Source organism: Schistocerca nitens, chromosome 5 (genome assembly GCF_023898315.1).
Source record: "Schistocerca nitens isolate TAMUIC-IGC-003100 chromosome 5, iqSchNite1.1, whole genome shotgun sequence".
In the NCBI taxonomy this organism is placed as follows: Eukaryota; Metazoa; Arthropoda; class Insecta; order Orthoptera; family Acrididae; genus Schistocerca; species Schistocerca nitens.
The window spans coordinates 705,660,138-705,685,195 of NC_064618.1; positions in this window are offsets into that span (position 1 = coordinate 705,660,138).

Genomic DNA, 25,058 nt, shown 5'->3' on the forward strand with positions numbered 1-25,058 from the left:
TTGCAACCTGGTGCAGAGCATGAAGTGTAGTGCTTCTCTGGCCCAAATCCGTTAGTGTGAAGGCGAAGGTAGTAGTTTTTAGATGACTAAATTAGAGCGGTGTGATGTGCACCGAGAGGGATGAAATAGTCTGATGGCATTTGTTGTGGTTCTGAAGCACGTGAAACTCATTATGAATTGTGTCAAGTCATTGTGGTATTGTCTGGAGGGGCCGTACATACTTTAGTAGCCTGCAGTCATAGTACCCATGGACTGATTATTGTTTCACCGTTGCATAAGAGTCATAAGTTAGTCTGTATTGTACTATATTTCTTTGTCTGTGCGTTAGTTAAGTGTGTGTAGTTGTGTTGGCTGTTAACATTGGTTTCATAGACGGTGAAGGTCAATAATGGTGTATACAGATCTTTCAGCGGCTTTTGCTTGTCTGTTATTCAGCGCGATTCTCTTTTACCACTTGCCAAGTTATAATGGGTTGATTCTGCTTTACTTTTTTTGGTTTCCACTCGTAAAGTCAGCTGCTATGAGTTATATTACTATCAAAGAAATATTTAGATGTTGTTAGAATAAGTTTTTTGTTATAATTGTATTAATGTGCCCCTTTCAACTAAGAACTTTTTACCATATCTCTACCTGGACAGAATATTGTTTATTTCTCATGTTATCAGCTTTAAGATATTGTTGTGATCAAGTGCAATGCTATTATAATTTACGATTGTTAATGAAAATTTGAGGTTGTGTTGCAAAGAAATATACCAAATAAGGTCACAAGGGTTTCTTTTTCCATTTGAGCTTATATTTCGGCTTAAGTTTGTGTTTTAGGCACGTATGCTATGAGTTGTCCATGTGTATCAACGCTTTTGTGAGAAAGAACAGCCCCAACGGCTTGTTGAGAGTTGGCAGGCAGAGGGTAAGCGGTTTTGATGGGTCACTGGTTGCCAAACGGAGAGCAGACGTTAGAGATGACTAACTTTTGAAACGCCTCCTGACACACATTTTCAGCCGATATGGCGGCAGCATTTACTATAAATTTGGCACAGTAATTAATTTTGTCAAGAAGTCACAGAATGTCTTAAGCTGGTAAATACTGTTTTCTATGACTTCCATATGTTACTGAAATGACTGCAGTCATTTACGACTCTTAAGTTCACAGCATTGTTGAATTCATTTTATCCATTTTGTTGTAGTGTCTGGAATAGTATGCGTAAGTTTGCAAGATGTTGCTCTCTTCTAGCGTCACTTAATAATTTATTGTTCAGATAGTATTGTATTTTTTATGTTTTAATATTCTGGAAACATATAGATAGATTGCATGAAAACAACTGCCAAAACAAATTCTTGATTACAAAAAAATGTTCAAATGTATGTGAAATTTTATGGGACTCAACTGCTACGGTCATCAGCCCCTAAGCTTACACACTACGTAACCTAAATTATCCTAAGGACAAACACACACCCATGCCCAAGGGAGGACTCGAACCTCCGCCGGGACCAGCCGCACGGTCCATGACTGCAGCGCCCCTAGACCGCTCGGCTAAACCCGCGCGTCTCTGGATTACTGGCAGAAGACACAGGGCAAGACTTGATCACACCAGGTGATATCACGGAGTCTAGATGGGAGGAGGAGAAGAAGGAGCAAGGGGAGAAGAAGAAGAAGAAGAAGAAGCTTGGTGAACTTTGACTCTTTCGAAGAAGCTGATTCAAAAATCTTTGGAAAATAGCTCGTGCACCTGCAGTTCTGAATGATTCCTGCTATATCTGTAAACTCCATATGCGTGTTAATAGCCATGAACTGATGTGGCTGTTCGTCTAGCGGCAGTTGAAAATATGTTTTGCATATATCAGTTGTGGAGAAGTTCTGGCACCTGGTATTTCGGCCCGGGGACTGTATGTATATCATTGTCTGATTGTTCATTTATGATTGCCTTAAAATCACCACAGGCAAGTAGGACAACTGTTTGTTTGCTTGAACTAACAAAGCTGCTGTCGTTGACTTCACGTGATGGGTCTGAGACAGTTAAATTCCGGCATGAGGTCATCTCGTAACGCTACCGGCATTGATCAATCTTTAAAATAGCGAGATCCTACTGAAGAATTTAACTGAATGTGAGCTACATAATTATTTGCACGCCATAAAGCTGGTGAAAATAGATTTGAAAACTCACTGTGTAGTGAACAAGATCATCGGATGCTACTGCTGCTAATGCAATGCTGATATCATCTACTATCTTAAAAGAATAATATGAAAAATCAGAATTAAGAAATGTACTTTCATGGAATCTCCCCACGAAGCCATGAAATAAAAAAGTACACAAGCAGGATTTGCTCGTAGATTCGCCAGCGTAGTAGCTGTGACAGGAGGCGTTGAACTACGCTTCCCTGCTCGAAACATTTCTAACGATAAGGCTAAAAGAGGTAGGCATTAAATTTGAACATCGATTTTCTAGGAAACTAGGGACTATCGCATGAAAAGCCGCTAAGAAAGTACTCAGGATAGGTCTCTCTACAACTTACCTAAGATTCAACTGAGCCGTGCGCGGCTCGTGTTCATGCCGTTTCTTGCTTTACAGCTTCTCTTTACAGAACTGTCGCCTCGTTTCTTATTCGATTTACTGCTGTTACTAAGTTGCTGTCTTGCCTGCCCGTGAGTTTCAGCAGAAGCGCGTACGATAAGGGCACTGTAGTATTATCTTTGAAGCAACCGCGAGTATTTCCCCGTCGTAGTGTGCGGTGAGTTCAACCGGGACGCAGCGCCAGTGAGGTCCGCACAGCCAGTACTCGCCGACCGCTTGCGACACACATGCACTGTCCGACGGAAGGAGACAGGAGCGGGAACGACCGTGTGTTGGTCGTTCGGTCGGTCGTCTCATCGGGCGACGTGTATTTGGTCTTTTGACCGTTTCTGAGCCTTATCAGTTGGTCATCTTGCCGGACGTGGGTCGGTTCGTTCCCTGTACAGAGATGTCGGGTGGCCAATGGGCAATCGGCAAGTGTTAACTCTGCATGGTTGGGTCAGAGCCAGTGTGCCGAGGTCTCCGTGTCTCCGAGTTCCGAACGGACATCAAGTGAATCGGGATTGAGCTGCAGTGATCTCCTGACAGCCATGACTCGCCCAACCGTTGCTGACGCACATAAATTGAGTGGGGACCACCTTGGTTGGTCGTTCGCTCATTCGTCTCATCGGACGACGTGTATTTGGTCACCGACCGCTTATGGAAACTGTATGTGTCGACTTGTGATTACTCCTTGTTGTTCCACAGACTAAGAAACCAGCGTGACGAGGAAACATACAAACTGTACGCAGAAGAGAGGAGAATCTACAAAAAACTAATAGAAGAGAAGAAAAAAGAATACATAGAACGAGAGGCAAAAAGAGAATCACATGAAGCAGAGAAAGACCCATACATAGCAGCAAGACCAAGAGAAATGGCTCATACACCAAATATAGACCTGAAGGAATGGGAAGACCACTTCAGTAAGATATTGAACAAACGAGGACTCAGAACACCCCCAAAGAAAGAGAAACAACAAACTAAGGAAAAAGACAATACATGGGAGCCCCTAAATGAAGAAGACGTGAAAGAAGTAATAAAAGCACTGAAGAACAAGAAAGCAGCAGGACCTGATAATATATAAAATGAACATATAAAAGATGCAAAAGAGGCCCTCCAACACATATGGACCAAACTGTTTAACAAATGCTCGGAACTTGGAAGAATTCCGACACAATGGAGACACTCGACAATAAAAGTTCTCTACAAAGGTAGAGAAGACCCAATGGACCCAAACAAGTACAGAGGCATAGCCCTGGAAAATACTCAATTCAAGATGTTTTCAAAGATAATAACAAAAAATCCAAGCCTCTGTGGACAGTCATCTCCCAGAACGACAAATGGGTTTCAGATCTGGAAGATCAACACTTACGGCAGTCAGGCTTCTTCTAAACAACATCGACGAAACGCTACAAAAGAAACAAATGTTCTACACAGTATTCATAGACTTTACCAAAGCCTTTGACCTATTGGAAAGAGAGCTCATAATCCGAAAACTGGAAAACACAATGGGAGAAGATAGCGTATGAGCAAGAATAGTCAAGTCAATCCTCGAATACAACTTAATTACAATATCAGACAACCTCTCTTTTTAGAACCCCATTCTGCAATCTAACGGAGTCTTACAGGGTGACCGAATGAGCCCTTTGCTGTACATTCTAGCCACTGAAGAAGTACTCCAAATTGGAGAAAATGAAGAAAATGTGCATACGCTGACGACATAGCCGTAGGTTCAACACATATACAAAAGCTGCAGAGAATCATTGAGAAAATAGACAGATGGTGCAATGAACACAAACTACACATAAACATAACAAAGACAGAAATGGTAATTTTCAGAAAAGGAGGCAAAACACCCAAGAATGCGGAAATCAGTATCAGAGGACAAAAAATAAAAATCTCATCAGACTTTAAATACCTAGGAGTGACATTGCAACCAACAGCCAAATGCTTCACAAAACATACAACAGAACGTGCAGCCCAAGCAATAATAGCAATACAGGACATCAAAAACATCCGCCTACTCAGTCTAGAAACAGCCATGAAATTATTCAACACAAAAATCTTGCCAATCCTGGCCTATGGGATGGAGGTTATATGGGACCACCTGACAGAAAAAAAATCTAGAAACACTAGAAAAGGTAAAATCGACCTATCTAAAAAGAGCACTAGGTCTCTCAAAGACAACAAGATCTAGACTAGTGTACCTGCTAGCGAGAGAGACATTCCTAATTGAATACATCAGACCTCGATATATGATGCCACACACCAGAGCTTCCAGAAAGCAACTGAAGATCATGGAGGACAAACGAGAAAAAATATGGGCGGAGTTTTATGGCACCGAAGCAATGACGAACCGCTCATCGACAGCACCAAACTTCGAACAGCGACATGTCGTAACTAGACTTTCTTTTCACGGCTTTCATCATCTAATCTGCAAAAACAAAACTTATGACCCAACCGCAACATGTGTATGTGAACTGTGTAACGAAGCCTGTGAACGATATCACATAGAACTGTGCAGTAAAAGAGTGAAATCGATAAATGAATATGCAAATATGTAAAATGTAAATGTAAAATGTTAAGCAAAGTAACTGTATATGACTATTTGGCTGCAATTTTATTAATAATAACAGTGATTGGTTTTAGGGTTGTCAGAGTTCTTGGTGCAAGTGTTTATGTGGAACTGTGTGTAGCTTCTGTGATTCCCACTGAGCAGTTATGAATGCTGTCTACGTACTGTAATAGGCAGTCGGTCGGCTGGGTCTGAGAAGCGAGTGCGTGCTTCCTCGCCGTGTTAATGCTGTCCGGCGCGGCGTGTAGTTCGACAGCCTTTGGTGTTTGTTAATATTTTTGATGGTTATTGTGCCTTGACTGTACTTAGACGCCAGTATTTGAAGACGTAGTGCTGCTGGCATCTTCGTCCTCGCTGACATTTTCCGTTGTCGTGCCATTTGTCGGCAAGAAGGGAATTGATTAGGTTGTTGGTCGGTCCTTCAGCCGTCCGTGGGTCGGGTTGCTATCCGATTATTTAATTTTGCTTGGCTGCCTGTCTCACCTAACTTTTCGTTAGAGTTACCTTTTCAGGCTGGCCATTGAAACACTTCTGAGCACTACTATTCTGTTGATTTTCTTTTAGTCTGAAGTACTGTACGAGGCCTTCAGCCGTCTATTAGTTTAGTTTGTTTTAATTTTAAAGCCTTCAGCCGACTTAAACTAAGCTTTCGAGATTGATTGGTTTAAAACTATTTTAAAAGGGGGATTTGCCTCCATTTGAAATCTTTGTCATCCAGTCCTTAAGCCTTGAGTTGTTGATGTTTAGTATGTGGCCTTCAGCAGAGCTTTTGTGTAATTTTTTTTTAACTAAGGCCTTCAGCCGTGTGTATTCCTTAAAAGCGATTTAATAACTTGCGTTCGGGCTTTCAGGACTATTGTTTTTGAATCCTTTTAAGGGCATGTGTGATAAGTGTGTTTAGGAAAATAAAGTGTGTGTGTTTTGTACAATTAACAGTAACTGATCTTGGTCCTTTTTCACAACCATAACCTGATCCGCTCTGTTCTGCGAACCTAGATTTCATCATCAAATCCTTCATTAACAATATGATGTTCCCCTTTTAAGAAATAATCGAATGGCTAACTTTCTTATACAACGCCGCTACTGCATATTTACTGCGCAAAACTGCTCTGCGCTTGCTGTAGCTTCTGTGATATCGGCTGGTGAGGGGAGAACCAAGTTCAGCATAGGTTTCCTCATTTATGATAGAAACTAGCGAACCGTCATCAACAAGGAGTTTTAATGGCTGATTGTTAATCGTTAGGAGAGAAATGTTTTGTGGATGCGCTGTGAACAGGTTGATATGGCTGTAACGAATGTATACTCAGCTTGTATTTGTGGTGTGAGCGGTTTTCGATTGTTCACTTTCGCCATTTCCTTTTCTTTACAGCACTGAGCACAGTGCTTTTCGTTACTCTGGCACGGAGTGTACGTATGTTTAGAAAAACAGTCTGGAAACCATGGATACTGCGTCCTGTTGTTGTTTACAGAGCATGGCCGATCGGTTACTATATGAAACCTATGAACCGAACAAATGATGCTACTAATTTGTTGCTTTGGGTTTTTTTCAAAACAATTTATGGCGAATCTCAAGCCCAATGACTAACTTGATGTGAGTTCCGCTCATGCTTACGAGTGGTGTAAATATGGACTCCGTTTCACGGGGAGATACGTGACTTTGATCAAATTTTTGCTGTGCTATATTCGACATTTTAAGCGGTTTTAAAGGAGATACGTTGTTTTAATCTAAGTATTACGATGGTGCAGCTGACACTTCAATGATTTTTGATATTTCTAATTCTTCCATGAGGGTAGAATATATTAATTTTATGGAATTTGCTCAAACTTATCAGATGCACGTATAGTCATTAGACTATGTGCAGACGATTTGGTATAGAAAATTTTTCCATTCCATTGTGGCAATGTGCTACATCTATCAGTTTCGAATTATTTCAGAATAAAAAACGGCCTTCGTTAGGAAGTTATTTAATATCAGTAACGCGTGTCGTCCTTTAGTAGCATCATGAAACCGTGTAAAAGTAGCTAGATATATGATTCATCCATCATAAATGTACGTTATTTGTAAAATGGGCGCTAAAGTATCTGGATATGACGGAGGGATTACATATCCAGTTACTTTTGCGTCCATTTTATATGGCTTTATAACTGAGGTGTTACATATTTAGCTTCTTCGACACAATCTGAGGATGCCCCAAATGGGTGAACCGAGTTTCTGATATTAAATACATTCACACAACATTTTGTAATTTGAAATATATTTGGCCTAGGATTGTTAACTGCTTTGACTTGTACACTAAAGTCGACTCTTTCACGTCATTCCTTTGAGATCAGCTGCTCATGCAGCGCATGACTAATGCGACTTCTTTAGACAGTGAAAAAATGCGAACCTAGCTGCTAGGATATGCATTTGCTGCTCCATTGTTTTGATAGAAAACTGGATTTTTGACAATTCTATATTGGTTTAGTGAGAGGACGTTACCTGTAAGTCAGCAGATAGCAGAAAAAACGTTGTTTGTAACTATTCTCTTGGGTGTGGTGATACAGATGTCTACAGTACCACATTCTTCATCTTCTTGATGAAACAGAACGGTGGTGATGGATGCTGTTCTAGCTTGATGAGGTGCTGTTCCATAATATGGGCTTACTGCCGTTGTTGTTGTTTCATAATTAGTTGTTATTCTTGTAAATGCTGTTGTATTTGTCGTTACAGTCATTGGTTTTGTTGTGTTTCTTATTGTGCCTGCTGCTGCGTTTGATGTTACAGCTGTTGCTGCCTCAGTTTCATGAATTCTGGATCTATGATCACAAAACTTAATTTGTTGTAATATACACACTGCGTCCTCATTGTCAGTATTATAGTTGCTAAATCGCAGCAAACAATGTTTACTACAGTGTAAGGAATGAATATAAAATTATCACTTGACAAGTCACAAAACCGACCACAACAGGTAAATACCAAGAGAAGAATCCCGATGGCCCGTGGTTAAACGTTTCGCAATGCAAAAAGTAGAGCAAGTCAGATCCAATAAGTGGCGTGGTCATGTAGTGTGATACGAAGTGAGTTCATTCTGAATGACGTAAGAAGCTAGGACCTTGTGAATGCTCCCGTGAACACGGTTGTATAATAAGCAGAGATGGGGCTACAGACATACCCTGCACGGAAGTTACTTTGAAGCCTGCACTGCCATGTTAGGTGCCCCAAAAGATTAGCAAACTGCTGTTTACGAGTGCTTCTCGTTCTTAATTTCTGTTGTGTTGACGCAACAGTTGTTTTGAATACAAAATGTTACAGTGCTTTCACGAGTACCGCACCGTCAAGTTGGCATTTTCAGACGTTTTTATCGTCTTAAGCCGTGTTTGATCCAGTAATACAACACATTTCATGTCGTTAAAGTAACTTTCTTGTTATACGTTTAAAATAACCAAGAATAAAAGTATATCAGATGTTGTGTTTATTTCCGATCTTTCCTTGTCAAGCCTTTACCCAGAGAGTTTTCCAAGTTGGGTTGATCGGAAATCAAATCTCAGATGACGGAAACAAAACTACAATAGTTTAAGTAACCATCGCAACACAATTCATGTACATGAAAGAAACTATCACATGAATGGGCCCACTTGTGAAAGAAATGTCATTGTTTCACACTTTCAACGTCAGCTGCAAGTTTGTGAGGTCTTGACGAATCCCCTTATTACATCTCCATGTGCAGGAACCTCTTATTGTCAAAGTCTGTGGCAGCATATATCGCAGACTATCGACCTCGCTGTATGAGGATACACATTGGAAGACATCCGTCTTCAGATACAGGAAAAAGTAAAAGCCAAGCTTTTGCGGGAAAGGTGTTTAAGACAATGTTCTGAAATATGAAACGTTTACTGCTGACTCATTGTCTTCCTATATGTGTGAGCAGTGGCAGCTACTACAAAATCTGGAATCCAAAATCCAAGTGAAGTGGAAAGGAAGGCTTTCAAAAGGTGCTAATTTACTTAATGCCATCGTAATAAAGCTGGGAAAACAATCCGATGCACCTAAAACCTATATTTAGAAGTTAGAGCCCTTACCGTACTGTCCTCACGTAACGCCAAGTAGTTTTCACTACTCAAATGAAGCAGAAAATCTGTAAATCCAAGTTCTTGTTACAGTACAGGAGGAGGCTGCAGAGGTAGTAAAAGAGTGAATTTTTACGAAGCATTGTAGTTTCTTACAAAATGGAATTACGAATCTTGTCAAGAGCTCGACCAGGAGTCAAAAGGTTGAACCAAATTATGCAGATAAGTGATGTTACTTGCAGTTTTGCTTTTCCAATAAAAAGTTTCTTATGAAAAGTATCCTTCTGATTTCACTTTCTTTCGAATCATAAACACATATTTCTAAGTAATTCCATAATTCTAAACAATTTTATAATTTTAACCTACATCTACATCAACAAACCGCAAGCCACATGACGGTGTGTGATGAAGGTTACTTTTAGTACCACTAACTGATTTCACTTCCCCTGTTCCATTCACGAATGATACGTTGGACGAATGATTGTCGGTGAGCCTCTGTATTTGCTCTTTCATTGTGGTCACTTCGCGTGATGTTTGTGGGACAAAGTAATATGTTGTCCAACTGTTCTCGAAAAGCATGTAACACTTTCACGCCGATATGCTCTTTGACCATTTATTATTGTATATATACTTGCTTTTATCTTTATGTAAATTTATATGTACACGATGTATGAATTAGTTTGTTTATTTTGCTGTATAATCAGTTATATATATTATGTAAATATCGCTGAGTAATCGCTGAGGGAATGTTAGGGAAACGTTAGGTTTTTGTCAACGAATAAGTATCGTTGGAGTAGCGGCGTCTCTGGACGCGGGAGGATGTTACGTCAGAGTGTGCGCTACAGAGAGAGAGAACTCCGGTGTGAGACTTGAAGTGCTGACGCATGGATGGCGTGTACTGTACTGGAGGAGTGATTGTTTAGCGGCACGTGGCAAGTCATGAGCGTGGGCGGTGGAAATATTGGCTGCAGCAACACCAAGAATCCGCCACGCCAGTATCATTGCCAATAACTCCCGTGCTCGCTGATTATCATGGAAAGGAACCAGCAGCAGTATCGTCGTCAGCAACTTCGTTACGGCGAGAATGGACTGAAGTAAGATTGCTGCATCACAGCTTATTGTCAACTAGTTTTGTAACAGCGTTACTCAGCTGTGTGGTGTTTTGTGAGTGAATAATTACCATAGTTTAATCAGAACTGTTTACCCGTGATTCTCCTAAAATCATTCACCAAGCAGGTTCCTGTCCTGTCCTATTGTTACAATAATCCGAGTACCGTTTATGAAAAATGAAAATTGCAGTGCCAGTTAATTTTGTTTATGAACTAAATGATTCAGTTAAATTAAAAATTTGAACTTAGATCATTCAGTAATTTCAGCCTCATTAAATTTAAATTTGAACTTTACTGTAAGGCGATCTAATTGTTGCAAATAGTAAATAAACTGATCAAATGAAAATGATTCCTGGCAGTATGAACAAAAACACTAACTAGAATTAATGAGTGAGTGCAAATACCATGTGATTATTGTAATTTGTTGTTAGTAAAGTTCTGGTTCACATATTGACTTGCAGTCGTGCTAAAGTATAATAATTACCTTTTGATACAGTAATTATCGATTTATGCTTCCCTGTTCAGAAGTCAATAGAGTTTCTTTAAATTATTTTTTGCCATTTTCCAAAACTCATATGAAAATAGTGGACGTTGTTGTGAGGTAGCGACATTGTCACAACAGTAAGTAACCATTAATCTAAGTGTTATCCTGTAGTTTTCAAAATTTAAGCTCTATTAGTTAATGATATTTCGAGTGCCAATTATTTTCTTTCTCGCTTTATTACGTAAACGTTTCAGTTACTTTTGCTAACGTGCGTGCAGCCCTCTGTTTCCGCACGTGTTCGAGTAATTCTTGACATTGACTGTTCGGCTCATTAATTCACGTACAGAATAGAAATTTTGCCCAGTTGCGCTGGCGACCGTATTTCTTTTAGCTATAATTATTTCAGTAACTCATTATTCTGTTCCGATCCACGTGGTATACGAGAGTTGGCACAGTACGTAAATGATAGCACATTTGTTGATCATCTCTCTAAACGATCCCGTGACGAAACGCGTTGCTCCTCGTCGGATCTTCTCTATCTCTATCAGTCCTACCTGGTAAGGGTCCCATATTGATAAACAGTACTCAATAACTCATGGAACAAGCTACTTATAATTCACTTCTTTCGTGGTTGAGTTCCATTAAGATTCTCCCTATGAATCTGTCTGGCGTCTGCTTTTCCTACTATTTGTTTTACGTAGTCATTCCGCTTCAGCTCCCCCTGGATAGTTACTACTAGATATTTTAGCGTAGATCCTGTTTCCAGCAATGTGCCATGAATAGTGTAGCTGTGCATTAGTGGATTTCTTCTCCTATTTATGCGCAGTTTCATATATTTACGTTCAGAGTCAACAGTCAGACACTGCACCATTCATCAGTCCTTTGTAAGTCTTTCTGCAAATCGGTACTGTCTTCGGGTGTTGCTACTTACTTGTAGACAGCCGTATTTCCTTGGGGTACTCCGGACATTGCATTTAAATCTGTCGATTTTGCTCCGTTAAGAATTACGTGTTGAGTTCTGTCTGCAAGAAAGTCATGAATTCAGTTACAAATCTGGTCAGATACTCGATATGCTCGTAATGTTTCATTAAACGACAGTGTGGGACGGTACCAGAAGCATTCCTGAAGTCAAGGAATATGGCAACAACCTGAGCGCCGTTTTCTACAGAGCTATGGACCGCATGGAGGAATAGCGCCAGCTGATAATCTTCACTTATGGACCGTCTGACAGCAACTGAATAAAACACAATTTTAGTGCCATACGCGTTTCGCCTTTATTTTCTGCAAGGCATCATCAGTGGCCTGGAATATGTACATATGTTAGCTATTTTATTTACATTTTTGTCACTGTGCCTATAGGTTATAAACAGTTCTGGTGGTTGGTATTTCCTATTAAGTAGTAATGTTTTGAACTGTACTTACAGGTTGCGTAGACAGTTTCTTACATATTACGCTCCTGTTGCATTTTTGGTGTTGTTCTTCTTCCTACGAGCGCCAATTTGCTGTTTTTTCCGCATTCCACAGCACTATGCACTGAGCGCTTGTTTTAATGCAATGTTTAGGTTTCTGTTGCCGACTGTCAAATGTTTTTGCCAAAGATCGAATATTACTGCCACACTTATGAGTGTAACTATTGAAGTATCTGTGGTCTGTTCGTGTATGCATTTGTGTGTGTGTGTTTTTTGGTGTCGTATTAATTTAATTTAATTTAATTTAATTGTATTTATTTATTTATTTATTTATTTTTGTTTTTGTCCTGTGTATGTGTGTGTGTGTGTGTGTGTGTTTTGGTGTAATATATATTTTTTTGTGTTGTGTGTGTGTGTCTGTCTGTATTTTGGTGTTATGTAATTTTTTTTTTGGAGGGTGTGTGTGTGTGTGTGTGTGTGTGTTTTGGTGTTTTATATATATTTTATGTTATCATTTCCTTTATTAAGTGTAGTAGGGAGCCTGTGTTGATGTGTGTTTGTTCATTTATCACATGTTTGTTTTCTGCTATGGCTTTCTGGATGTGGAAGTTTTCTTGCATTTGTATAAGATGTTTGTCATGGTTGCTTATTCTCATTATTTTCATTTCTTGTTCCATGTTTGTAGGATGATGGTTGTAGTGTTTTAAATGCTCTGCAAATGTGGAATGGTTTGTTTCATACTTCCAACATCTGATATGTTCTTTGTATCTTGTTTCAAAATTCCTGCATGTCATGCCTATATATACTGCATCACAACTTTGACATTCAAGTTTATATATTCCTGATTGTTGGAATTTGTCCCTCTTGGTAGTTGGCTGGCTTAGGTGTGATTGAAGGGTTTGCCCAGGCTTATATGCTATTTTGAAGCCCTGTCGCTTCAGGATGTTTGCAACTCTGTGTGTTAGTTTATGTGTGTAGGTCATGGTGTACCATCTGGTTCTTTTCTGTGTAGTGTTGTCATTGTGTGTGTTTGTTGAGTGTGTTTGTAAGTTTTCAGCTTGTGAATTCTTTTGTATTGTGGAAATGTTGTGTTTGTTTTTTATTTGTGTTTTTATTTTTTGATTGAGCCTGTGTACCACATGTGTGTCATATCCGTTGTTCCTAGCTATTTGTATGATCGTGTTCATTTCTTGTTCATAGTTTCTCTTGCTGAGTGGGATTCTGTTTAATCTATGTAACATGTGTCTTAGTGCTGCAAGAGTCTGGCTTTGGGGGTGGTTGGATGTGGAATGTATTATTGTGTCTGTGGCTGTTGGTTTTCTAAAGATGTTAAATGTATGTTTTCCATTTTCTTTTTTAATTGTAATGTCAAGAAAATTTATTTGATTTTCTTTTTCTTTTTCAAGTGTGAATTTTATGTTCTTATGAGCTTTGTTTATTTCTGAATGGAGTTCATCTATTTTTTCACTTGGTTCGTCTACCAGACAAATAATGTCATTCACATATCTGTACCAATATATGATTTTGAAACTTTCATTTGTGGTTATCTTATCAAATATCTGATTTTCAAGGTGACTGATGAAAATGTTTGCTAGTGTTCCTGATATTGGGGATCCCATGGGCAGTCCATCAGTTTGTAGATAATATTCTTCCTCAAACTGAAAGTAGTTTTGTTCAGTTGTCAGTCTGATCATATCTGTTATTTCTTTTATTGCGTCTGTGGTGAGGTTGCTGTGGGATGAGAGATTTTGTTCTATGATTTCTATTGTTTCTGTGATAGGGATGGAGGTATACATATTTTCTATATCGAATGAAATCAGTGATGCTGTGTGTGGTACCTGTATGTTCTGTATGTTTTCTATTAGGTTTCCTGTGTTTATCACTGTTCTGTTGTTTTCTACTTTATAGTGTTTTGTAACTAACTTTTGGAGGTGTTTGGCTATGCGGTATGTTGGGGCTTTCTTGAAGTTGATAACAGGTCTCATTGGCATTCCGTCTTTGTGTACTTTCGGTTGACTGCGTAGTGTTGGTGCTTGTGGGTTTTTCTGTGTTAAGTAGTATTTCTGTTTGTCTGTGAGTGTGTGTTCAGTATTTTTCAGTGTTCGTTTCACATTTGCCTGGAATCGTGTAGTTGGATCTGACTTCAGTTTTTGTATTGCGTTGGTGTTTATGTATTCCTTGGTTTTTGTGATGTATTGCTCTTTATCCATGAGTACTGTTACATTTCCCTTGTCTGCTCTTGTTATTAATACGTTGTTGTTTGTTAACTTTTGTTTTAACCTTTTCATAGTAGCTGCTTCTGTTTGGTTGTTCTTATTGTGTGTCTGCTGTGTTTGTTTTATTATGCCTTTTATTTCTTCTTTTACTAGTTCTCTTGTCAGTCCTATGTTTATTTCACAATTATTTTGTTGTTCTTCACGTGTAAGGATGTGTTCGGTTTCTACTATGAGATTTTCTATGTATTGATTGTTCACTTTGCTATTGGTGCAGTGTTTCAAACCTTTTTCCAAGAGCATTTTTTCGTTTTCGTGTAGTTCTGTCTCTGTTAGGTTAACTAAGCGTGGATGGAATGTGTGTTGGTGTTCATGTGGTTTCACATTTAAAATGTAAATGTATTTTTGCGTCTTTTTCACTGTTAGTTTCATTATCTTGTGTTTATGTTTGTTTTGTAAATGTTTCATTGCTATGTATGTGTTGTGCTCAGTTTCTCTACCAGTGCCATGAAAACTGCGGCGTTTCCTACGTTTTTTGCCAATTCTAGATGAGTCTCATAGAGCATCATGTTTAGGTGCTGTTTTTTCGAATAGAGCATCTTAATTTCATGTAGTAACCAATATCGTTCTGCAAATGATTTCGACTTTTGTGCCACTGTAGAACTGTTTTTAACCTTTACATTAATGTAACTTGGAATTAAATCGTTCTTTTTGCATGTTCTGTTGAATTTTATATGCTGTATCGTCTTATGGAGTCTCAGATGTATTTTCTTGAACCTGTTGTACACGTTGACAGGGAATGCTTGACATAGCTGTATTGACATCTTCAACTTTTGTGGTCCTGTCCTCCTCAGTTGCGCATAATATTACGGTATATTGATAATCTTCACTTATGGACCGTCTGACAGCAACTGAATAAAACACAATTTTAGTGCCATACGCGTTTCGCCTTTATTTTCTGCAAGGCATCATCAGTGGCCTGGAATATGTACATATGTTAGCTATTTTATTTACATTTTTGTCACTGTGCCTATAGGTTATAAACAGTTCTGGTGGTTGGTATTTCCTATTAAGTAGTAATGTTTTGAACTGTACTTACAGGTTGCGTAGACAGTTTCTTACATATTACGCTCCTGTTGCATTTTTGGTGTTGTTCTTCTTCCTACGAGCGCCAATTTGCTGTTTTTTCCGCATTCCACAGCACTATGCACTGAGCGCTTGTTTTAATGCAATGTTTAGGTTTCTGTTGCCGACTGTCAAATGTTTTTGCCAAAGATCGAATATTACTGCCACACTTATGAGTGTAACTATTGAAGTATCTGTGGTCTGTTCGTGTATGCATTTGTGTGTGTGTGTGTGTGTGTGTGTGTGTGTGTGTGTGTGTGTGTGTTTTTTGGTGTCGTATTAATTTAATTTAATTTAATTGCATTTATTTATTTATTTATTTATTTATTTTTGTTTTTGTCCTGTGTATGTGTGTGTGTGTGTGTGTGTTTTGGTGTAATATATATTTTTTGTGTTGTGTGTGTGTGTCTGTATTTTGGTGTTATGTAATTTTTTTTTTTTGGAGTGTGTGTGTGTGTGTGTGTGTGTGTGTGTGTGTGTGTTTTTTTTTGGTGTTTTATATATATATTATGTTATCATTTCCTTTGTTAAGTGTAGTAGGGAGCCTGTGTTGATGTGTGTTTGTTCATTTATAACATGTTTGTTTTCTGCTATGGCTTTCTGGATGTGGAAGTTTTCTTGCATTTGTATGGAACAGGAAATGAAAATAATGAGAATAAGCAACCATGACAAACATCTTATACAAATGCAAGAAAACTTCCACATCCAGAAAGCCATAGTAGAAAACAAACATGTGATAAATGAACAAACACACATCAACACAGGCTCCCTACTACACTTAATAAAGGAAATGATAACATAATATATATATAAAACACCAAACACACACACACACACACACACACACACACACACACACACACTCCAAAAAAAAAAAAAGAAAAATTACATAACACCAAAATACAGACAGACACACACACACAACACAAAAAAATATATATTACACCAAAACACACACACACACACACACACACACACACACACATACACAGGACAAAAACAAAAATAAATAAATAAATAAATAAATACAATTAAATTAAATTAAATTAATACGACACCAAAACACACACACACACACACACACACACACACACACACACACACACACAAATGCATACACGAACAGACCACAGATACTTCAATAGTTACACTCATAAGTGTGGCAGTAATATTCGATCTTTGGCAAAAACATTTGACAGTCGGCAACAGAAACCTAAACATTGCATTAAAACAAGCGCTCAGTGCATAGTGCTGTGGAATGCGGAAAAAACAGCAAATTGGCGCTCGTAGGAAGAAGAACAACACCAAAAATGCAACAGGAGCGTAATATGTAAGAAACTGTCTACGCAACCTGTAAGTACAGTTCAAAACATTACTACTTAATAGGAAATACCAACCACCAGAACTGTTTATAACCTATAGGCACAGTGACAAAAATGTAAATAAAATAGCTAACATATGTACATATTCCAGGCCACTGATGATGCCTTGCAGAAAATAAAGGCGAAACGCGTATGGCACTAAAATTGTGTTTTATTCAGTTGCTGTCAGACGGTCCATAAGTGAAGATTATCAATATACCGTAATATTATGCGCAACTGAGGAGGACAGGACCACAAAAGTTGAAGATGTCAATACAGCTATGTCAAGCATTCCCTGTCAACGTGTACAACAGGTTCAAGAAAATACATCTGAGACTCCATAAGACGATACAGCATATAAAATTCAACAGAACATGCAAAAAGAACGATTTAATTCCAAGTTACATTAATGTAAAGGTTAAAAACAGTTCTACAGTGGCACAAAAGTCGAAATCATTTGCAGAACGATATTGGTTACTACATGAAATTAAGATGCTCTATTCGAAAAAACAGCACCTAAACATGATGCTCTATGAGACTCATCTAGAATTGGCAAAAAACGTAGGAAACGCCGCAGTTTTCATGGCACTGGTAGAAAAAACTGAGCACAACACATACATAGCAATGAAACATTTACAAAACAAACATAAACACAAGATAATGAAACTAACAGTGAAAAAGACGCAAAAATACATTTACATTTTAAATGTGAAACCACATGAACACCAACACACATTCCATCCACGCTTAGTTAACCTAACAGAGACAGAACTACACGAAAACGAAAAAATGCTCTTGGAAAAAGGTTTGAAACACTGCACCAATAGCAAAGTGAACAATCAATACATAGAAAATCTCATAGTAGAAACCGAACACATCCTTACACGTGAAGAACAACAAAATAATTGTGAAATAAACATAGGACTGACAAGAGAACTAGTAAAAGAAGAAATAAAAGGCATAATAAAACAAACACAGCAGACACACAATAAGAACAACCAAACAGAAGCAGCTACTATGAAAAGGTTAAAACAAAAGTTAACAAACAACAACGTATTAATAACAAGAGCAGACAAGGGAAATGTAACAGTACTCATGGATAAAGAGCAATACATCACAAAAACCAAGGAATACATAAACACCAACGCAATACAAAAACTGAAGTCAGATCCAACTACACGATTCCAGGCAAATGTGAAACGAACACTGAAAAATACTGAACACACACTCACAGACAAACAGAAATACTACTTAACACAGAAAAACCCACAAGCACCAACACTACGCAGTCAACCGAAAGTACACAAAGACGGAATGCCAATGAGACCTGTTATCAACTTCAAGAAAGCCCCAACATACCGCATAGCCAAACACCTCCAAAAGTTAGTTACAAAACACTATAAAGTAGAAAACAACAGAACAGTGATAAACACAGGAAACCTAATAGAAAACATACAGAACATACAGGTACCACACACAGCATCACTGATTTCATTCGATATAGAAAATATGTATACCTCCATCCCTATCACAGAAACAATAGAAATCATAGAACAAAATCTCTCATCCCACAGCAACCTCACCACAGACGCAATAAAAGAAATAACAGATATGATCAGACTGACAACTGAACAAAACTACTTTCAGTTTGAGGAAGAATATTATCTACAAACTGATGGACTGCCCATGGGATCCCCAATATCAGGAACACTAGCAAACATTTTCATCAGTCACCTTGAAAATCAGATATTTGATAAGATAACCACAAATGAAAGTTTCAAAATCATATATTGGTACAGATATGTGGATGACATTATTTGTCTGGTAGACGAACCAAGTGAAAAAATAGATGAACTCCATTCAGAAATAAACAAAGCTCATAAGAACATAAAATTCACACTTGAAAAAGAAAAAGAAAATCAAATAAATTTTCTTGACATTACAATTAAAAAAGAAAATGGAAAACATACATTTAACATCTTTAGAAAACCAACAGCCACAGACACAATAATACATTCCACATCCAACCACCCCCAAAGCCAGAAACTTGCAGCACTAAGACACATGTTACATAGATTAAACAGAATCCCACTCAGCAAGAGAAACTATGAACAAGAAATGAACACGATCATACAAATAGCTAGGAACAACGGATATGACACACATGTGGTACACAGGCTCAATCAAAAAATAAAAACACAAATAAAAAACAAACACAACATTTCCACAATACAAAAGAATTCACAAGCTGAAAACTTACAAACACACTCAACAAACACACACAATGACAACACCACACAGAAAAGAACCAGATGGTACACCATGACCTACACACATAAACTAACACACAGAGTTGCAAACATCCTGAAGCGACAGGGCTTCAAAATAGCATATAAGTCTGGGCAAACCCTTCAATCACACCTAAGCCAGCCAACTACCAAGAGGGACAAATTCCAACAATCAGGAATATATAAACTTGAATGTCAAAGTTGTGATGCAGTATATATAGGCATGACATGCAGGAATTTTGAAACAAGATACAAAGAACATATCAGATGTTGGAAGTATGAAACAAACCATTCCACATTTGCAGAGCATTTAAAACACTACAACCATCATCCTACAAACATGGAACAAGAAATGAAAATAATGAGAATAAGCAACCATGACAAACATCTTATACAAATGCAAGAAAACTTCCACATCCAGAAAGCCATAGCAGAAAACAAACATGTGATAAATGAACAAACACACATCAACACAGGCTCCCTACTACACTTAATAAAGGAAATGATAACATAATATATATATATAAAACACCAAAAACACACACACACACACACACACACACACACACACACACCCTCCAAAAAAAAAAAAAAAGAAAAATTACATAACACCAAAATACAGACAGACACACACACACAACACAAAAAAATATATATTACACCAAAACACACACACATACACAGGACACAAACAAAAATAAATAAATAAATAAATAAATACAATTAAATTAAATTAAATTAAATTAATACGACACCAAAAAACACACACACACAAATGCATACACGAACAGACCACAGATACTTCAATAGTTACACTCATAAGTGTGGCAGTAATATTCGATCTTTGGCAAAAACATTTGACAGTCGGCAACAGAAACCTAAACATTGCATTAAAACAAGCGCTCAGTGCATAGTGCTGTGGAATGAGGAAAAAAACAGCAAGTTGGCGCTCGTAGGAAGAAGAACAACACCAAAAATGCAACAGGAGCGTAATATGTAAGAAACTGTCTACGCAACCTGTAAGTACAGTTCAAAACATTACTACTTAATAGGAAATACCAACCACCAGAACTGTTTATAACCTATAGGCACAGTGACAAAAATGTAAATAAAATAGCTAACATATGTACATATTCCAGGCCACTGATGATGCCTTGCAGAAAATAAAGGCGAAACGCGTATGGCACTAAAATTGTGTTTTATTCAGTTGCTGTCAGACGGTCCATAAGTGAAGATTATCAATATACCGTAATATTACGCGCAACTGAGGAGGACAGGACCACAAAAGTTGAAGCGCCAGCTGAGTTTCGCAACATTCTGTTTACGGATTCCATGTTGATTTTTATAGAGGTTTTCGTTCACCAAAAAACGTCCTAATTCTTGAGCGTAAAACATGCTCTATAATTCTACAATAGACTGGCACCAACATCATAGGTCTGTAATTATGCGCATTTGTCCTAGAACCCTTTTTGAAAACTAAAATGACTTCGCTTTTTTCCAGTCGCTAATTATCCATCGATACTCCAGCGTCCTACGATGAAGTGCTGCTATAGGAGGAGCAGTTCTTTCTCATAATGTTTGTAGAATCATGCAGGTCTCTCATCTGGCCCTTATGACTTTCCACAAATAAACGATCGTAAGTGCTATTCTGTTCCGCGGTCGATTATCTCAATAGCAGCCATTTCACAGTTCGTACGATGACTGAAAGGAGGGGCCGTATTACGATTTTCCGTGGTGAAACAGTTTCGGGAGACCGAATTCAGCATTTCAGCCTCCTATCCGTTATTTCGCGTTTCGGTGCCTGAATGTTCACTGAGTGACTGAATAGCTGACGTCAATCTGCTTACTGTTTTACTTAATACCAAAACCTCTTAGGCCCTTTACTCAGATCGGTTGAAAAAATTTTTCTTCAATGTCATTGAACATTCTTCTTATACATCTCCTTTTAGGTCTGTTTGGAGCAAGATGGTCTAAGGCGTTTCAAGTTGATTCGCTAATTATCCTTTCGAAGTAATTTTCGTACAAGATATTCAGAATAATGTCACACGAATCCTCTTATCTGGCACCAGTTTCGATAGCTTGACTCTCCCAATGTACACGTAGCAAAGTGAAGTCATCCCCTGTTACAACTGAATGGAGGCGAAGGAGGAGTTCAGAGTTTAACGTCCCGTGGTCACTGGAGACGGAGCACAAGCTTGGATTGCGGAAGGATGAAGAGGGAAAGCGGCCGCACCTTTTAGAAGGAACCATCACGGCATTTGCCTTAAACGATTTAGAGAAATCACGGAAAACCTAAATGAACCATCGTCCTCCCGAATGCTAACCATTGCGCTACCCCTCTCAGTAACTGCCTGTGCACATAATTTATTAACAAGTTCCTGCAAGTTCTCTCTGTAGATCTCTGCTAATATAGCTCCTGACCCAGGCGATCTATGAAAGCATCCGATTGATATTCCTGACTGATCTTCGAAGCTTAAAGGTCACAAGGTTACTAACATTTGTTTGAATTATATACAACATTTTCTTTGTGGTCAGATATATTTTATCACGATATTCCGAAAATTAGTTTTAGCAGCGAATAGATAATTAGTCGACCTTCTGGAAATACTGAATTTATATTCGTACCGCCAGCCGTCATGAAATGTGTGGCAATTATATTTGAAAATTTTCATAATTTGATATTAGTGAAAACAGTACAGAGGAAACTCAGTAAATTGGGCCTTTTCAAATATTCTGCTAATATTCCATATAAATTCCATAAAACAAGTTATTTTTCTCATAAGAAATTAAAGCGTCTGTGGACTCACGCACTAGAAAGAATACTCTATCATTTAAATAATTGAAACCGAATCTAGACAAACATGAAAATGAATACCCTAACTAATATAAAAAAAATATCCAACAGAAGAAATGAAACACATTGCCTCAAGTATTGTCGGCAATCTAATTAGTGAATCTATAGTTAGCCTTTATAGCACAAAAAATTTGCGCGGAAAAATGTAACAGAAAGCGCATGCAGTAAATGAACAAGCGGCAGCGACACGTCTGCACGTTCACCATGGTTTCCCTCTTATTCATCAACCTTTTTTAAAGATCACAAAACGATATCTCGGAAGCCAATATAGTAAACGTCGATTTCCCCCTTGTACATTTGGGACAATGACGGCCACCGACATTAGTTTCATAGAAAGTATTGTCAAACTACCTGACAGATTAAAACTGTATGCCGGACGGCGACTCGCATCTGGGACCTTTCTTATCGTAGCGAATGCTCTACCGACAGAGGTACCCAAGCACGACTCGCAATGTTCCATTACAGCCTTTCTTCCGTCAGATACTCATCTCTTGTATTCCAAACTCCCGAATACCTTGCGAGACTAGCACTCCTGGAAGAAAGGACACTTCAGAGGCATGGCTTAGCCACAGCCTGTGGATTTTTTTTTTTTTCAAATGAATTTTGACTCTGCATGGAGTGTCGCCAATTCGATATAAAACCTTCCTAGTCCTAACAAGGTGAACTGCTCTTTAGAATGTGTAATGCAGTGTAATGACTGTTTAAAATTACATCTTCAGTTTCTAGTAATGAGAAATTCCTTACATGATTTCGCTTTCATTACCACATTTAGCTTTGAATAAAAGAGATTTTGGTGAATATATTCATAAAGATGATTATTTCTTTAAGGAGGAACGCACGTGAAATTGACCGAAAACATCAGTTTTCAGTTTATTTTTTATTCATTAGTAGAACTTACGAGCAGTAACTTCTCCGTGTATCAGTTATAAACTCGCCTCAGAAGTGCCTGAAAAATAGGTAAACGTGTGACGCAGCGTTCCTACCGCGCCCACCGTTTGAAATAAAACTTCGATACTACCCCGGTGAACGACGATTCCGTGGGTTACTTTCGTGCAGACTTGTACGGGGAACATCTAGAGGCCTGTGATATACACTCTTTGGTTCTTTAGATTTTCTGTGACTGTTCCGTATCTTAGAAATAATATCAAATCAGCTGCTTTGTTTATGAGGACACAGTTCTTGTTCTGCCTTGTGTTACTGACAGAGATTAATGCAAATGTTCGATTCTTTCAACGTTCAATAAATCCAGTGCCTTGTATTTAATGACAGGGACGCAGGGTGGCTAGAGGTATCCGACAATACCGGATTTGAGAACGAAAATTTCACTAAAGATATCTTGAGAAAAATATACAGCGTCTCCCTGCACCTAAAAGGTAGCTGAAGACCTGGTAAAGGAAAGAAGGCAGAAAACAAGAAACCAAAACACTACGCTTGGAGGGAAAGAGGGCCCTGAGCACAAATCTGGAGAATTCTGAAGCGGTAACATAAGGAAAAAGTTAGGTTGAACTTCAAATGGCATTTACTTAACGTTAGGTTTTTTAAAGTTTGTTCTTTTTTTCAGAATCCATGAAGAATAGAATAATGAAATTTTATACACCTATTTCTATAAACCAACTAAATTTATTCTCAAAAGTAAATTTTGAAATTCCAAATGTACGCTGGCATATGGGACAAAGTGTTTGGACTTCGCATGTATTTTATATTATACTTTCAGAACTATAATTAAAAGTTATGAAAATTCTCCTGTCGATATACAGTATTAGAAAAAGAACCTCATGAGAGAAGTTTACTATATACAGAGAGATTAAACAGAAAAGTTTGTAGAAATCTCTTGAATAGCTTCTGAGGAAAATATACATTTACTAATTTTTGAAAACAAAATTTTTAAATTCCATAAATAAGCTAAATTAACATAATCCAAGGAACTGCAAGAGTGGATGTGTTAATTTCATGTAAAACATTGTACAAAATTTCATTGCTGTATCTTCAAAATTATAGAATTGGTGCATCTTTTAAATAGTGTATGGATTTTCATGAACGTCTTGTAAACCTGTTGGTGGCTGTTTCGCAACTTATTAGACCACAAGTGTCTTGTATAAAATTCTTCGTTTCGACTTCCACTACATAGCTATGCTACGTTGTAAACAATAATAGTTTACACCCTATATATACTTCACGTTGTCTCTGAGTTCGTAGGCGAAGTACACTTTATGGAAGCATAAAATGTGGTTTTCTCATCATACTTACGTTAGACGCTTAGTAAAAATTAGGTTTTTATGTTGCATTATTAAAGTTAATGCAGCAATAATAAAAATAATTAAGTTCACAGTAATAAAGTCTTTGGTTTGAAAGCTCCTAACAAATGTTTGAGATAATAAGTAAATACGATTTTATGGCAATCTATGTCTTTTCAAATGGAGAGGCACCGCTTTTCCTACTGAGCCAAAATGACCCACAACCCATTTTTTCTCTTTTTCAAAGAAACCAAACTAGCAGGTAAAGCAAATTGGAAACAATCAAACTTAAAAATAATTAGAGCCTTTCTAAATGTAATGTTTTGTATATGAAAGATATGCGAAAATCGTTTTATATGAATTTTCTTGCACTAAACATTAAGCAAATTATTGAAAGTTAGTTGCTAAATCAAGTCAATGAAACCAAAAAATGTATGAATAACAAAACAACTTTCCTTGTTATGTCTTCTGATTTTCATCGATGTAATGAAGTGAGCTGATATGCCCTTTTGTTACCTGAAAAGACGTACCTATTACATACAACGTAATTTTTATGTAATTTAAGTAACTATAAAATACTTTCTGATTACCGCTCGTGGACGCTGAATAGCCAGACCTAAGTGCAAGAACAGTTTGGAACACTTGTAAAATGGGCGAGCGCAGTGAACGAAACGAACAACTGGATACTGAACTAACTAGGAGCAGCCGGCAGTGTAACTGTGACAGGTGGTCATGCGAAGAACAACGAGTGCGGCCGATGGAGACCGAGACTGAGACGTGCACGGGACCGAGGCTGGAACGAGAACTGCC